This window comes from Ascaphus truei, chromosome 5, assembly GCF_040206685.1.
Source record: "Ascaphus truei isolate aAscTru1 chromosome 5, aAscTru1.hap1, whole genome shotgun sequence".
NCBI lineage: Eukaryota > Metazoa > Chordata > Amphibia > Anura > Ascaphidae > Ascaphus > Ascaphus truei.
In genome coordinates, this window is record NC_134487.1 from 238,624,767 (window position 1) to 238,641,042 (window position 16,276).

At 42.1% G+C, this 16,276-nt stretch overlaps 1 protein-coding gene across 1 annotated transcript in view; it reads right to left on the minus strand.

Moving 5' to 3' along the window:
- LOC142495812 (uncharacterized) overlaps nt 1-15,284 on the minus strand; it is a 151,874-nt gene extending 136,590 nt beyond the window's left edge. The window contains exon 1 of the mRNA XM_075601797.1: nt 15,229-15,284. The gene's annotated coding sequence lies outside the window, so the exon portion shown is untranslated. The remainder of the gene's footprint in view (nt 1-15,228) is intronic.
- Nucleotides 15,285-16,276: the final 992 nt, after the last annotated feature.

The following is a 16,276-nucleotide window of genomic DNA, read 5'->3' on the forward strand; positions in this document are numbered from 1 at the left end:
TTATTCGTAAGTCCAGCTCTCCCGCAGGTGCGGGCTTCTTTTTTGTCCAGAAAAAAGATGGTTCCCTAAGACCCTGTATAGACTACAGGGATCTTAACAACATTATGGTGTAGAATCGCTACAAGTTCCCTCAGATTCCGGAACTCCTCGATCGCCTTCGTGGCACAGCCATCTTCTTCAAACTCGATCTAAGAGGAGCATATAACTTGGTCCGAATCAGGCAGGGGGGTGAGTGGAAGACTGCGTTTAACACCAGAGATGGTCACTACTCGTATCTCATCATGCCCTAAGGTCTATGTAAGGCCCCCGCAGTTTTTCACATTTTTGTCAAAGAGATCTTCAGAGACTTACTGAGCTCTTGTATCATCGTCTATTGTGACGACATCCTTATTTTTTCAAAATCCTTGGAACAACATCGTGAGCAGGTAAAGGAGTTGCTTCAACACCTTCATGAGAATGAACTTTTTGCCAAGTTTGAAAAATGCGAAATTGAGAAATCTAGTCTTGCTTTCCTTGGATACATAATTTCTGCTCAAGGATCCTGCCAAGGTCTCTGCCATTCTAGATTGGCCACTGCCCAAGGGACTTAAACCCATCCAAAGTTTCCTTGGATTCATAAACTATTACCGTTGTTTCATCTGGGATTTTTCCAAAATTGTCACACCTTTAACAGCCATGACCAAAAAGGGGGTAGAGCATGTTTTTTAGTCTCCAGAGGCCAAAGCTTCCTTTCTCAAATCATAGAGACTTTTTTCCACGGCTCCTATTCTTATGCACACGGATTTCCAGTCATGTCTGCATCCATGTTGCTTCTTCTCGAAGAAGTTCTCTGCAGCAGAGCATAACTATGATGTTGAGAATTGGGAGCTCTTGGTGGTAAAGATGGCACTGGAAGAATTGAGACATCTCCTTGAGGGAACGTCTATGCCTGTGACCATATTAACTGATCACTGTAACCTGGAGTATCTGGGGGGCGGTCGTAGGCTGAATACCCGCCAAGCGAGATGGGCTCTCTTTTTCCCCCATTTCAACTATATTATTTCCTTTAGACCGGGATCCAAGAATGTTAAAGCCGATGCCCTTTTCTACCAGTTTGCTTCAGAGGATGCACTGGAGACTGACGAGGCACCCATTATTCCTCCTTCCAGGATGGTCACCGCAATCACTCTTACCGTTATGGACCTCATCTGTAAAGCCCAGTCTGAACTCCCTACTGGTCTTTCTGCTTCTCCTTGTCGGCTCTTCGTTCCCTCCACTCTTTGTCTACAAATCCTCCAATGGGGCCATCAATCTAGGATTGTGCTACACTCTGGTATTAAGAAAATGGCTAAGTTTCTCGAGTGGACCTTCTGGTGGCCAGCGATCAGGAACGATGTCAAGGACTTTGTCTCTGCCTGCACGGTATGCGCACAAACCAAGGTGCCACGTTCTCTACCATGTGGGTTACTTCATTCCCTTCCCGTCCATGGTCACACTTGTCCATGGATTTCATTGTAGAGCTTCCTCCTTCCCAGGGCATGACGGTAAACCTGGTCATGGTTGACCGCTTATCCAAACAGGCACATTTCATCCCTCTGAAGAAACTTCCCTCTGCTCCAGATTTGGCAGATATTTGCATCAGGGATGTATTCTGCCTGCATGACTTACCAACACAGATTGTCTCCGACAAGGGCTCCCAATTCATTGCAATATTTTGGAAGGCTTTTTGTCGCCAGTTGGACATTGACCTCCATGTTTCCTCTGCTTATCACCCTCAGGCTGAGAGGACTAAACTGACGTTGGAACAGATTCTCCGGTTCTATGTCTCCAGTAGCAGGACAATTGGGTGGACCTGTTGCCTCTGGCAGAATTCACCATGAATTCGCTTTCCCAAGAGTCCCTGAAGTGCTCTCTGTTCTGCGCCACATTAGAGTATAACCTAAATACCCTTCCCAGCGACTTCCCCACGTTAGGGGTTTCTGCAGTGGATACCAAGGCCTATGATCTACAGGATCTCTGGCAGGGCATACAGGCCACTCTTCGCTCAGCAGCTTAGACTCAGAAGAGAAACTCAGACAAATATAGAAGGCCTTCCCTTGAATATTAAGTTGGGGATGAGGTCTGGCTCTCGACGCGGAATATTCATTTACGGCAACCATCCGCTAAACTGGGACCACATTTTATCAGTCCTTACAAGATTTCCAGGATAGTGAACAAAATATCCATCCAGCTGGAGCTTCCACATCACTAAAGATCCCCTCCACCTTTCATGTATCCTTGTTGAAACTGGTCACCCAGAACCGGTTGTCCAGGACTCTACCCCCTCCCGCTCCTGTTTCTGTGGATGGTCAATCAAAGTATCCCTTCCAGAAGATTTTGGACTCTCGAATCTCTAAGGCATCCATTCAGGACCTGTGACTAAAAGGTGAATGGTCCAGAAGAAAGGAGTTGGGTCAAGGCTACGGACGTCCACTCTCCTGCCTTGGTCAAAGAATACCACAAGGGTTTTCCTTCCAATCTTGATCCTGGGCAGAATAGGCCCGATAACCTTTATTGTGGGTGCTATGCTGCCCCTGCTGTCACAGGAGTTGTCACACATCTCCAGAGAAATTTTTAAGATGAACCCAAGTGCGTATAAACAAGTAACGAGGTACTAATTTTTCACAGAGCAATAAAGTAGATCATTGTAGAGTTTCAAGGATGTTCTCAAGTGAGGGTATACATACAGTATGCAGGAGCAGGACTGCCGAAAGGAGGGGACAGAAGGAACATGTATCCCGTGCCTGGTGTCTGCGGGGGGCCCGGATGGGCGTCGGAGTTGCAAGTTGGGCCTGACCTCTAGCCACGCCCGGCTGCCAGTCCTCTCACGGCCAGGCCCGGCTCTCCTTCAATTACAGGCCTCTTCCTTCTCTGTCCCATGCCGAGCTTCTGTGACATCAGCGCCACGGAACTGAGCTTGGCTCAGCTGCCGGCACCCGGCAGCAGAGGGAGGCCTGTGCTAGAAGTACGTGGAACAAAGTGGAAGAAGCCTGCAGCTGAAGGTGAGTCGGGGCCCGGCCACAAGAGGACCGGCAGCCGGGCCTGGCTGGACGTCGGGCCCAACGTGCAGTGTCAGCCACTGGGCCCCCGCAGACACCGGGCACCCCGCAGACACTGTGCCCCTCGCAGACATCGGGCCCGGCCTCACCATCCACAAGGTAAGTCTGTTTTTAAAGTATTGAGGGGGGGGGTTATTTTTATATGTATTGGTGTTTTTTTATATGCATTTTTTTTAATATGTTTTTTTTTATATTTATTGGGTTTTTTTTACATGTATTGGGTTTTTTTTATATGAATTGGGGTTTTTTCTATATGCATTGAGGTTTTTTTATGTACATTGTTTTTTTTAAATGAATTGGGACTTTTTTATATGTATTTTTTTTTTATATACGTATTGGGGTCTATTTTATATTAATGGGGGTTTTATATGTATTGGGGGTTTAATATGTATTGGGGTTTTATATGTTTTTTGGGGGGTTATATGTATTTTGGTGGGTTTTATATGTATAGTTTTTTCATATATGTATTGTTTTTTTATTTGTATTGGGGTATATTTATTGGGGGGTTAAAAATATGTTGGTGAGGTGTTTTTTTAAAAAAATCTATTTGGAGGGGTTTGTATATATTTGGGGAGGTGGGAGGGGTTGTATGTATTTAGGGGGGGTTGTATGTGTTTGGGGTGGAAAGTTTTTTGCATTGGGGGTGGGTTTTTTTGGTATACATTTTGTGGGCGGAATTGTGTGAGGGGAGGAAATGAGTGTTAGGAAGGGGATTGAGTGAGAGTGGGATAATTGACGCAGGGGGGAGTGAGAGGAAAGAAGGGTGAGTGAGGAAAAGAGGGAGTAAGAGTGAGACGCAGGGGAGAGAAATACATGTGAGGCGTGGGGGCCGGGATTGAGTGAGAGTGGGGTAATTGATGGAGGGGGGAGAGTGAAAGGTGAGACAGAGGGGAGAGAAATACTTGGGAAAAAGGAGGGAAATAGAGGGGGCTTGCAAACATTTGAAATGGGGCTCGTAACACTACTGATGGTGGGTCAGTTAGATTTCCCCGGGGCCCAGGACATCAGTTCTGTCAGCGGCCCTTTGCAGGAGACACTGCAAATTCATAGAATGCCCGGGTTAATGTCCCGGGGGTTGTACAACCCCCGATCCCAATCAAGGAGACTTTAGAACAGTAGGTATTATGAGTGATTAGTATGCAGAGTAATCAAACATTAACCTGGGCTACACCAGAGGGATTTTAGTTTTTAGCAGGCTTGGTTCAATTCATCACAGTAGAAAGGTTTTCTCTCATTTAGGGTTTTGTCTCCTTCCCCTTGCTCTGGTTATATGTACTTGTACTGTACTGTACAGTATATGTGACAAACACTATACTAAGTAATTCCAAGGTAAAAATAAGTACAGTATATATTATGAGAGGAGTTCAGACTTTATACTGATTGCAACCCTTTTTATGAACTCACCTGCAGTTGAAGAGTGCCAAACTGAGAGATAGAGAGGTAGAGGTCTTTGTCTTTACCTTTATTTTGCAAAGTAACCCATTTGCTATCTTTTGAACTGCAGGAAGAAATTATGAAAGTTCCTGTGGCATTAAAAGAGATCACAAAGGTTAATGACTGAGATGGATACTGAATACTATTATTTACTTTTTTTCTCATATAGCACACCATCTACAAATAAAATATATAATAATGTTCAATGTAAATTTATTAGTGCAAAATGTTAGTATTTTTGTTATTAGCACAGCCACTCAAAAAAGTAGTGGCTCAAATCCCTATATTTATTTAAATCCAGAAAATATGATACTTTCTGGTATACAGTATTGAACAATGTAATGTGAATTGCTTGCCTTGTAAAGGATCTGATTTTTTCCGATTTTGAAAGCTTCAGCATTTAAAAAAAATCAGGACCAAATTATTAGTAGATTTGAATAGTTTACCAGATAATTAGTTAATCATACTTTAGAATTAAGTTATACATGTCTACAGTACTTTCTGAGTTACAGTATACATTCTCACTGGGCTATTTGTAAAGTTTTGGATTAATTGTACAGTACAGTAGGTTGTCACACATTTTAGGGGACCGACTTGAGAATTCTTCATATGTGGAATTATAGTGGTCAGACTTTTCACAACCACACAGGCCTCTTCTTCAAGTGTTTAGCCCACTATATTTCCACCTAACAAGAATTCTCTTGCTGCTCCCCTAAATGGTGTCACAATTTACAATTTAACTCTGTGCCCAGGACATACTTGAAAACGAGAGGAAGCTCTCAATGCATTACTTCCTGGTGAAATATTTTATAAATAAATAAATAATAACAAAAATATTTTTTCTACGACTAATACAGAACTACAGCAATTAGTATTTTAACAAAAGTATTGTTTGAACAGTAATTTGTATGAATAGCTGTGTTCATGGGCTATCCTGACTGGACTAAGCAATGTCTCCATACTTCAGATAAAATTAAGAAATTAGAACTGACCTCTATTAGGTAAATTATCTCCTTGCAATGCTCTTGCAAAAAGTTCTCCATTCTTCACTTGAAACCACCTGTCTGATGTATCCGTAATATAATATATTCCAGAATTTTTAATGCTCCCTTTCCCGGAGAAACATTCCTTGGATGAGCCTCCCATGGATGAGCCTCCCATGGATGAGCCTCCCATGGGTGAGCTTATCATGGATGAGCCTTTCATGGATGAGCCTCCCATGGATGAGCCTTTCATGGATGAGCCTTTCATGGATGAACTTGGCATAAATGTTGGATTAAGAAATGTAGAGGAGATATCTGAAATAAACATACAAAAATTATTTGTACTTTAATTAATTAAAGCATTCTGAAAAAATATTTGTAGCAATTCAGAAACATGTCACTTTTTTTTTTTTACTGATGGAGGGATAAGTTTGTTGTTGTTCCTCACTAGTGATGAATTAAAAGCAGCAGTGTGTCACAAATAGCATTTTTTTTTTTAAATAATAAACCCCGGGAAATAGAGTAAGGATGTATGTATCAGTTTGTATTAAACGCATCAATACTATGTTGTTAACATAATGTAGGCTCGCAATTGAGCTGTGTTGCTCCACATACAGTAGGACCAAAACTATTAACCGGGAGTTATATTTCTATCTGGTTAAACTTTGATGATTGATTCCATTAGGAAAAAAAAAACATGTTCATGTGTGTTCATTAACATTGGTTACTACTCTTTAAGTAGGGAAGTGATTGTTAATCCAATCATAAAGTAGTAATTAGATTGATGCACACTGGCCGATTAAGGGAAGGCATAATACACGTAAGTGCTGTAAATCTCAACTTAAACTTCAAATCACAATATTAACAACCTTTTGCAGAATACACTCAAGTATAGATACACATACAAGTGATTTAAATTACTTACAATTGTCTGGTTTTTTTTTACCAATGAGACATGAATCAGCTAGTTTGTAAAACATGGTGCTGCACGTGGCTGCATTTCAGTTCTCTGGTCTTGGTACATGATAATTTACTTGTAAGCATCACAATGCGACTATATAAAAGAGCCCAGATTATCAATTTTATATTGTTATATGGAAAGTAATATCTCATCCTACCATTTGAATCATATTTCTTTGTCATATCCAAGAATTTCCTACGCCTCACAATCGAAGTCTGAATTCTTTTTACTTTCTCCCGAAGGGACATATAGGGAGGAACAGGGTATGTGATTTCTACAGGTGCGAACCAATATGACACAGAATCATCGTTGGTCTTCAACGGGAAGTTGCCCATGGAGTTCTGCGCTTAAACATAAATAGACAAACATATGTTCAGTGTATCAAGACGAGAGAACTGAAATGCAGCAATATGCAGTACCATGTAGCACCTAACTGACAATTTGAATAGGTTTAAAACTAGGTGATTCATGCCACTTTATAAAAAAAAATTAAAAAAAACACAACACAACTGTAAGTAATTTAAATCACATTTGAAAGTGTACCCTGCCATAGGTTAACATTGTAGCTTGAATGCTTTATGCATCCATCTGCCATACAGTACGTATCATCAACTTTTCAGAGCTGTTATGATCCCAGTTGATGCTAACGAAATTTACTAGTCTGTCATTTCCTTGCACATTACACATCTTAAGAATGTTACAGAAATTTTAAACAAATCCCACACACCTTTGTTGTACTATAAAATAAATTAGTTAATATATTTCCAGAAATAGTACCAACTAGATTTTTTTATTGACACTATTCTGTATCAACCGCAAATTATTTTTACTAACTGATTTGCGCATACTGCATGATTATTACTGCCAACATATGCAAACTTCCTGGAGATGCTGCATTCTACAGAGAAGACATGTTTTGGAAACCTCATTCCTTATTCAGTTGCACCTCCTTGTCACATATCAACAAAAAAAAGCGTGTACTCTTTCTAGGAATAGCATAGATATTCGCCTTAATAAAAATCATTAGACTTATCTAAATGATATGGAATTTCATAGGATGTTTGATACAAATCTTACCTCAATCCACAGTGATGAGACTCCTCCCTGGAAAGTTCCTTTGTGTCCACTGGAATGATACAACAATATGCTAAATTAAATACTATCATTTTTATTGTTGTATTTCAGAAACTTCTTGTAAACACATAGGCTATGTGTCAAGCTCCATATCTTAAAATGTTGGTATTACAAGCGTCATATAGAACATTGCATTGACTATAGGATAGATTGTTTGGATCAATAGGAAGAGTTAGTTGAGTAGTTAATTACAACACAAATTATAATGTGATCTAACAATATTTTTCTATTTCTTGCTATAATTTTGTTTTACTATTTCTTAGAGTCTGAGTTTACAATAACCTTGCATCAAATTTAGCATTAAATCAAATCAGTTAAGCCAATATGAAGAGATCTTAACACAGTGAGGGTATTGAAGCTGAGCCACTCTGGTACACAGTGGCTCTGATCAGGGCCGCTGACAAGGTGGGACAGCCAGGACTCCTGTCCCGGGCCCGGTGAGTCAAGGGGCCTGAGCCCCCCTGCAAGTGACCCTAATTTGTAGGGCCAGATCCACAATCTATAAGGGCTTCCCTTCCACCCGCAGGTACCTTTTCGGGCCCCTTAATGGGCCTCTAGCCGACCCCCTCCACCCTCCGAGGCTCTTGGTAGGAACATGGCTCCCCCCTCTGCTGTGGTCCTCCCTGCCGGCCAGGCCCATCCCCCAAACCCATACCTATCCCCCAAGATCCTTACCTCTCCCCCAAGGCCCATAGTTATCCTCCCCTCCCCCCTCCCCAGACCCATACTTGTCACCACCAAGCCTCAAACTTATCCCCCCCTGGCCAATAACTCTTCCCCTCTCATGGCACATAACTATACCTCCCAGGCCCATACCTCCTCCCCTAGTTAAATACCTCACCCCCCATCAAGCGTATACCTCCTTCTCAAAGCCCATATCTCCTTCTCCCTTTCCACCCCAGCCCATATCTTCTCACCAGATCAACTAGGAAATTTGTAGGGCTCGTGCGTGGGGCTTTTGCGGGGCTGCTAACCATTTTTGGCATGGCTTCTCCTCAGTCAACTCCATGTCTCGGCACCATGTGACATCGTGGCGCCATGCGGCGGCACATTGTCATGTAACGTAATGCTATGTGACATTGTGATGTCACGTTGTCATGGCAATGGGACGCCATTTGACGTTGTGGCAACATAATAATGGTATGCTGTAGGAAGAAATGCTGCCTTTCAAAGTAAGAGACACTTACAATCGGCAATCAGGTTTATTGTTCTGGAAAAGACTATGGGGCCTCTGTAAGCACGGTGCACCGATGGAGCTGCCATCAAGCTGGCACTGCTCCTCCCCCCATCCTCCAAATATATCTGTTCCCTCAAGCCCATACCTCTCCCACTACCCCCCACCCCCCAGCCCATACCTTCTCTTCCCCACTCAGGGAAGCTCAGTGTGCCATGTGGTGGGGGTAAAGGTGTGGTGGGAGCTGACTGATCCTTTCATTTGTCCTGGGCCCCAGGATTTAGGTCTGTGACACTAACAAATAAAGCCTAAAAGAAATACTGGAAATTATGGTTTTAGTAGAAAAAAATATAAAATGTGTGGTTTTGCTCCTCACACAAACTCCTACTATCAAGCAGCACAAATCACACAGCTGGCACTATCATATGACCCCACAGGCACAATCGGGTAGGTTGACATCAAGGACTGCTACATTACCTGCTTCAAATAAACTATTCACTATAGCCCTAAGACTGCTGAGAGATACAAAAAAAGTGATACCCACTACACACCATTCACTTATACAATGGGACAGGGTTAAAATAAAAAATAGGCCTTACTACTGTACATCTGAATTGAATATGATGTTCTCTTTCGTTACCCCCTATTCAAACTTGGGAGCAAGAAGGATAGTTTTGCTTGAAGGAAAAAGAGGGAGCTCACTAGAGTTCGAGATTTAATTAACAACGTGACCATTAAAACATTCATATACCTCAAAGAAATGAAGCAGATCCCAAATATAGAATTCTACCACTATATGCCACTTTGGGATAGATCCTTAGAGGTCCATCACTTTAAGGGGGGATTGATGGGGTAATTGCCCCAGGCTGGCGGGTTAGGCCTCTCGGGGGGATGGTGAGAGTGGTTCACCCATCACGTTAGGGGCTAGTAAAGCATTGCTTAGCACTATTTGCACTGCTATGACATACAATCGGTAGTAGGGTAGTTAGGGTGTTTGTATTAACCCCATAAAGCATGCCTTCATGACCACTATGGCTTCCAAGGAGTTAAACAATTTCTTCAAGGTTCAGGTCTCTTCAAAGATATACAGTATATACAAAGTAGAGCTCTACTCACAAGTTCATAATTAAATTCTCCTTTAATTTGACAGCCAAGAACGGTGGAAAGACAACGTTTCATGTCCCATATGGACCTTTCATCAAGTCCAAGGGGTTAATATATAGGTCATGGCTGAATTATTTGGCTTAGTCCAGAGTATTCACTTTGGCTTCCGATATTGTTAAGGCAATATCATTCTCACAGAAACATGCTAACCCCTAAAAACCGCCATTCAGGGATAATCCATTTTTTAGAAAGATAGGTCAAAGAGAGGAGGAGGGGTGTTATTTTATATTGCAAACACCTTACCATTTACACTTTTAAATTGCTCCCCAAACCCATCCTCTTTTGAAATCCTAGTTGGCAAAATCTGCCTCCCCTTTTCTAAGCCCGTCTTGATTGTTGGCATCTACCGCTCCCCTAAAGCCCCTCTACAGTCCCTGACTGATATCACCCAGTTTCTTGGATCAATTTCCTCTCTGAATGAGAACAGTGAGCTGCTAGTTCTTGGAGATTTCAACTACAATTGGCTCGGCCCTAAAAACCACAAAATCCAGACACAACTCAAGTCACTTAACCTAACGCAACTCATTTCCAAACCCACACGGATAAACCTGAAATCTCACAACCATTCCTTGCTAGACTGGATTCTCTCCTCAAATCCTAGCAGAATCCAATCCTCTGGTATCCTTCCTGACATTTTCAGTGACCATGCAATAGTGTACTGTGTAACAAAAATTAAACCACCCCAATCAAGCCCTAAAGTTCTCCTCACTGGAACATTTAGAAACTTGAACCCACGACAGTTTCTGGCTGATCTTACCAAGTGCCCTTGGTACAGAATCGACTTAATTCCCGACCCTGATATTGCGCTTGAGTTCTTAAAACTCTGTGTAATTGTGAGGGGGTTCCCAGGGAATTTGTGAAGTGTCATCTCTGCAGCCCAGTTATGGCATGCAAACTGTATTAGTGAATAACTGAGAAAAACCTTCCGCTCGCTCTTAGATGTTTTAGATATTAATTTGCCTTCAAATTGATGCTTGGATACTTTGGTGCATAGGGAGAATAAATACTATTTATATAACAACTTGTTGTGTGAGATATAGCTCTCACACTAGATCCCTTTCATTGCACTCAAAGTGTACATTTAGTATTATATAAACATGATTAATTCATCAGAATTAGTATTTCCTTTAGGACAGGATGTTTGAATACACCTTGTATGTACCACTGACTGGAAAGAATATATGTTCAAAATAATAAAATGTTACTATCAAGCTAACACTACTGTACCACGATTTTGTCCGTAATAGTACTAAAACAATAATTTCTATAATACATTGAGATTCTGTTGTAATTATCAAAGGTACTACTTTAAATTGCATGACCTATACCAATTACGTTTGGAAATAACACTAATGGTCAGCAATTTTGAGATGCTCCTCCGTTTGGGGATTTTAATTATATGTTAACCATCACTGTAAATAAGATACACACAAGCCTTTGTTGAAATAACATTTTATTATTTTGAACATATATTCTTTCCAGTCAGTGGTACATATTGCAATAAAAATGTGTGTGTGTCTTACTATTCCAGGCGTATCAACCAGCAAGGATTTCCCTGCTTCAGCACGGACAAGAATAGTAAGACCAGGCAGGGGAATAATTCACATTCAAAGGTTCCCCGGTATATGCCCAAATACCCCAGAACGGGGTTCAGTTTATCTCCCACCAGGTATAAGGTGGAGAGAGAAATGTATTTTCTCAGTTTAGAGTGTACTGATGCAGCCACGGGTATCCGAACACTTGCCTGGGAAAATCTGGGGCAATACCCCAGTAATGCTGCAACATTTCTGTGACATTTCTGCAGCCAGACTAATGGCCCATCGGATTAACACAGCGGGGGTCCCTGGCAGTCCCATTCAAACTGAATGAGACTGCCAGGGACCCCCGCTGTGTTAGAAGCCACAACTTGGACCAGGAGAGAAGGAACACCATACCAGAAGAATAAAGAAGAACAAAAGAAACCTTGATGCGACAGCATTTGCACAAGGCCGTGTAAGTGTTTATGTTATTATACACTCTACTATCCCCACGTCAATTAGTTCGAGGACTTATACACTCTAACTCGATTACCTTAATTTTGTTACCCCGATCATCCCTCAAACTGTGCTCCCCCTTCTTTCTTGTATTTTCGCACCACTAAGGATCCTGGATAGATCCTATTGGGGTCTGAGTCATAGGAAGAGAGTACGAAGCAGAGGGGAACCTTATAAACTTAATAAGGTTGTAATTTCCTATTTTATTCCCCCATATATTATTTTTTGAGATAGCGCCCGGGTATCTCTCTTTACTACTGTCCCATGTATTCCTCCCTGTAGAGAAGGAGATCTGCACTACATCAGACACTGGGAGGCAGATTTAAAGGAAACTCTTGACCTCAATGACTGGGTTGACATATGGATCTCTACAGCCCCAGTTTCCATTAGTTCAGCAATCAAAGAGAATGGTTACTGTACAAAGCTCTCTATTGATGGTACTTGACCCCCAACAGAGTTAATATGTTCAGCCAGAGTCCTCTTAGATGTATATGAGGATGTGGTTAGAGAGGCACAGTGGTGCATATATGGTGAAGCTGCACTATGACAGAAAGTCTACCAATTAATTAACATGGTAATAGGTTGGACAATCGAGATCATCCCACATGGACATCGTTACTCGCAGATCGACCCAAAATACCATATAAAGGAACGTAAATTGATATCCCATATTCTGGCAGTCACAAGGTAGACTATAACAGATTCTTGGAAAGGGCCAGTACTAAATATCACCAGAATCATCAATAAAGTCTGGCAAGTGCTTTATTATAAAAAAAAGTAACAGCTTACCTCAAAGACTCCTTAAATACATTTAGTGTAAGGATTCCAGTCCAGGCTTTGGCTGGAACCTGCCCTTACCTGAATGCTGTGGACATTTTGATCACGGGCAGCCTGCTATATTGGCTGCACCTATTTCAGGGCTTAAATAGCTGGCAGTGACTTCCAGCCCCTGCCTGAGCATTGTATGCATTTCTCTGTGTGCCTGGGCCCCTTGTATTCGGATTCGTGAGCCTGCCCTGTTCCTGTGGCCTCCCTGTTTTTTTGGATTCCCTGCTGCTGACCTTCAGATTGTTACCCGACCACTGCTCCTGTGCCGCCTGCCTTGACCCAAGCCTGTACCCGGACTTGCACCTTTGCCGCCTGCCTTGACCTCTACCTGGATCACGACTACTCTAACAGGACTCTGTCCCCTGGCTCTGGTTGGTGATCTTATACCCCTACCTCAGCCCTGCGGGTCTGCTTCCAATTCAGAGACGAACAATGTTACATTTAACAACATTTGGGAGCCATGGCTAAGTCAAATAGGGCACTCAAGACAGGCTCCGATACTCCTCACATTGTGTAGACCACTTCCCCATACACAAGAAAAAAAAACAACAAAGAAACTACTGCTCTGATCTGTGATCATTGTAGAATGAAATGTAACCCCCTTGTAAGGATACCTGTGATTGATGGACAGGCTCTTGAGCCAATGACTAAGAATCAAAGGGAGCTTTGATATGACTGGTTACCAAGAGGGGGAGGGGCTAAAGGAGGGGAATTTAAGAGCTCCCAGCAGAGCACATGGGGCAGAGCAGCCGAGACCATGAGGGTCATGTCACCGTACCAGTGAGGTTGGAGACCGAGACCAACACGCGAGCAGAACTACTGCAGTTCTGCTGATTCAGAGCAGCCACAGATAGGAGCTGCTTGTGTTATGGGAATCGTGAGTAACCCCTGAGGAGATTTCACTTGCAAACACCACAATACACATACCCGATACTGTTCAAGTCGTTGCGAAGTAACAAGCATGCAACGATTAACCCAACACACCTAAGAGCTCCAATACTATACCAGTACCTATAAAGGGTCCCTTAATAAAACACATTTGGATTTTAAGAAAGACATTGAGAGACTAGCACGCAGTGACTCACGTGTTGGTGTATTGTTATATAACCTGAGTTGCATAATAAGTGTATAATTCTCCTTTTATAGAATCACCAATGTCTTACTGTGTGAGCCTATAAATATAAGCCCCTGTTACTCATAGATATGCGTTGTGTCATACACTCTGATCTCCGCCAAGCTCTCCACTAGCGGCCTAGCATATCGTTCACATAGGGGTGCAGGACATGGACCCCGCCCTAGGATATGTACAATCAGTCTGGGGAAATACAGCGGTACAGTATTACAGAAGCATTCTATGTAATTTTTCAAGGCTGATTCAAATTGTTTCAACACCATTTGTCATATATTTTCCATGGGGAAAAAAATTCAGTTTTTCTTCTGGGTGTGGTGGAAGATATAGATGTAACCAATGTTATTGCAACCCGTGACCCACTCCAGTGGGACCTACACAACACGCAAGTGTGAGAAGCAGCCATTGTTTTTAATCAGCCGTGTGTGAAAAGGGGACTATTGTGACATACACCTGAGGAAGAGTGCCACAGTTGGAATAGCGTTGGCTACATCGGTGGTTAAGTAGAGAGCAGAATGCTTACCAATATTTTTCCATTGGTCCAGTAGTAGAGTTGCCAACACGATATGCTGCCATGATTAGCTGTAAATGAAAAACATTGAAGTATTATGACGGAAAGCATGTGGGGCCATATTTAATAATCAGTGCTATTGTCTTTCAGCAACAGAAGGTGTCTTATGGAATTGCACTGCTTATGGAATTCCAATTAGACTTGAACATTCTTCAGAACAGTCTTGAGAATGACAACACACATATTTGACTAAAACTACTTGTTCTTCTACTCTTTAACGCCTTCCAAAAACCTTTAGAAGATCTACTGGTGTGCAGATGTACAATACTGTGAGTCATAGAGCAGCTATTGCTCGAAACCAATATAGCAGACCTATATTAGCAAAAACCTGTGTTTGGCATAATTTAACTTCTAAGAAAAAGATTTACCAACATTTTACAGGAAATCACATTTTAACAGCATACAGTATAGCTTCAGAAACTCTCCTTTCCTTCATCATCAAACCCTACGTGAAGTCGTGAACTTCCTTTGAGTACAATTGATCAATTACTGTACTAGGTCAGCAAAACCTGATAAGTAGTGAAAGATTTTTGTCCAACATTGAACAAAGTAAATCTGAGCCCCTTGAAACCACCAGTCACAGCACATTTACATTGTTGAACTTCCATTCCCAACCTCCATTTAACAAAATGTTGCTAAAGATACCAAAGCAGAGTGCATTTTGCTGATCAGAGCAAGCTCGAAACTTAATGAAAACACTTCATATGAAACACAGCATGATCAAGTACCAGAACACCTACCTGTTCAAATTAGAGCTTGCTTTTCTGCTTGGTTTCTTTGTGTTTCTGTTTTCTTCCTGGAAAGTGCCTTAGTTTTATAGCTACAAAAAGCTGGTGTGGGTGTTAAATATACCGTATACCCACAGTAATTGCTACTTCCTATGCAAAAACACTAATTGATACTTATAAGGAAACTCATGATCTTCCCACTTGAGTTGAGAAACACCTTCATGTGTTACTTTATTATCTTACCTGGCTTCCTCTTCTGCTGACTAAGAAATAGATACTGTGTTTGACTTATGACATTATATTGCTTATGATGGATATGCAGAAAGGGTATTATGGTGCTCAAGCTTGAAATCCCATCACTAATAAGTACAGAGGCCACCTCCTGGGACATAAATAATGTGCAACCTAATAAGGGGCTCCAGTTACCCTGAAGGCAGGGGTAGTTGCATAAAAACACCCACCCCTCACCTCATTGGGCTGGCCCCAGGTATTACTCACAATGGTTGAAGTCACCAGGGATCCTCTCAGTTTGCGTGCTGTCGCCAATGGGAAAATTCCAGTACAGCGCTTTGTGATGCAACGCACAGCAAGAAGGTGGTGACAGCAGGTCTGGCAAAAATCTTCTTTATTAGAGGAACATTAAAAACGGAAGGTTGCAACCTTCTACGCGTTTCGTGCAGTGAAAATTGCACTTTATCAAGAAGTCAGTTAAACATGGTACATTGCACCCCAGAGACTGTCCTAGAACGCATCTCGCGACATTTGGCCCTCCATTGCCCTGCATTGCGGGTCATGGAGCAGGTGTACATGGGAGGCGGATGTGGTGAGGGGTGGGTGTTTTTATGCAACTACCCCTGCCTTCAGGGTAACTGGAGCCCCTTATTAGGTTGCACATTATTTATGTCCCAGGAGGTGGCCTCTGTACTTATTAGTGATGGGATTTCAAGCTTGAGCACCATAATACCCTTTCTGCATGTCTACTCATATACATGGTAAGCTCGCATTGGATGACTATACTTAAACAGTAATTTTCTACAAAGGATCGGATGACTGTTTTGGT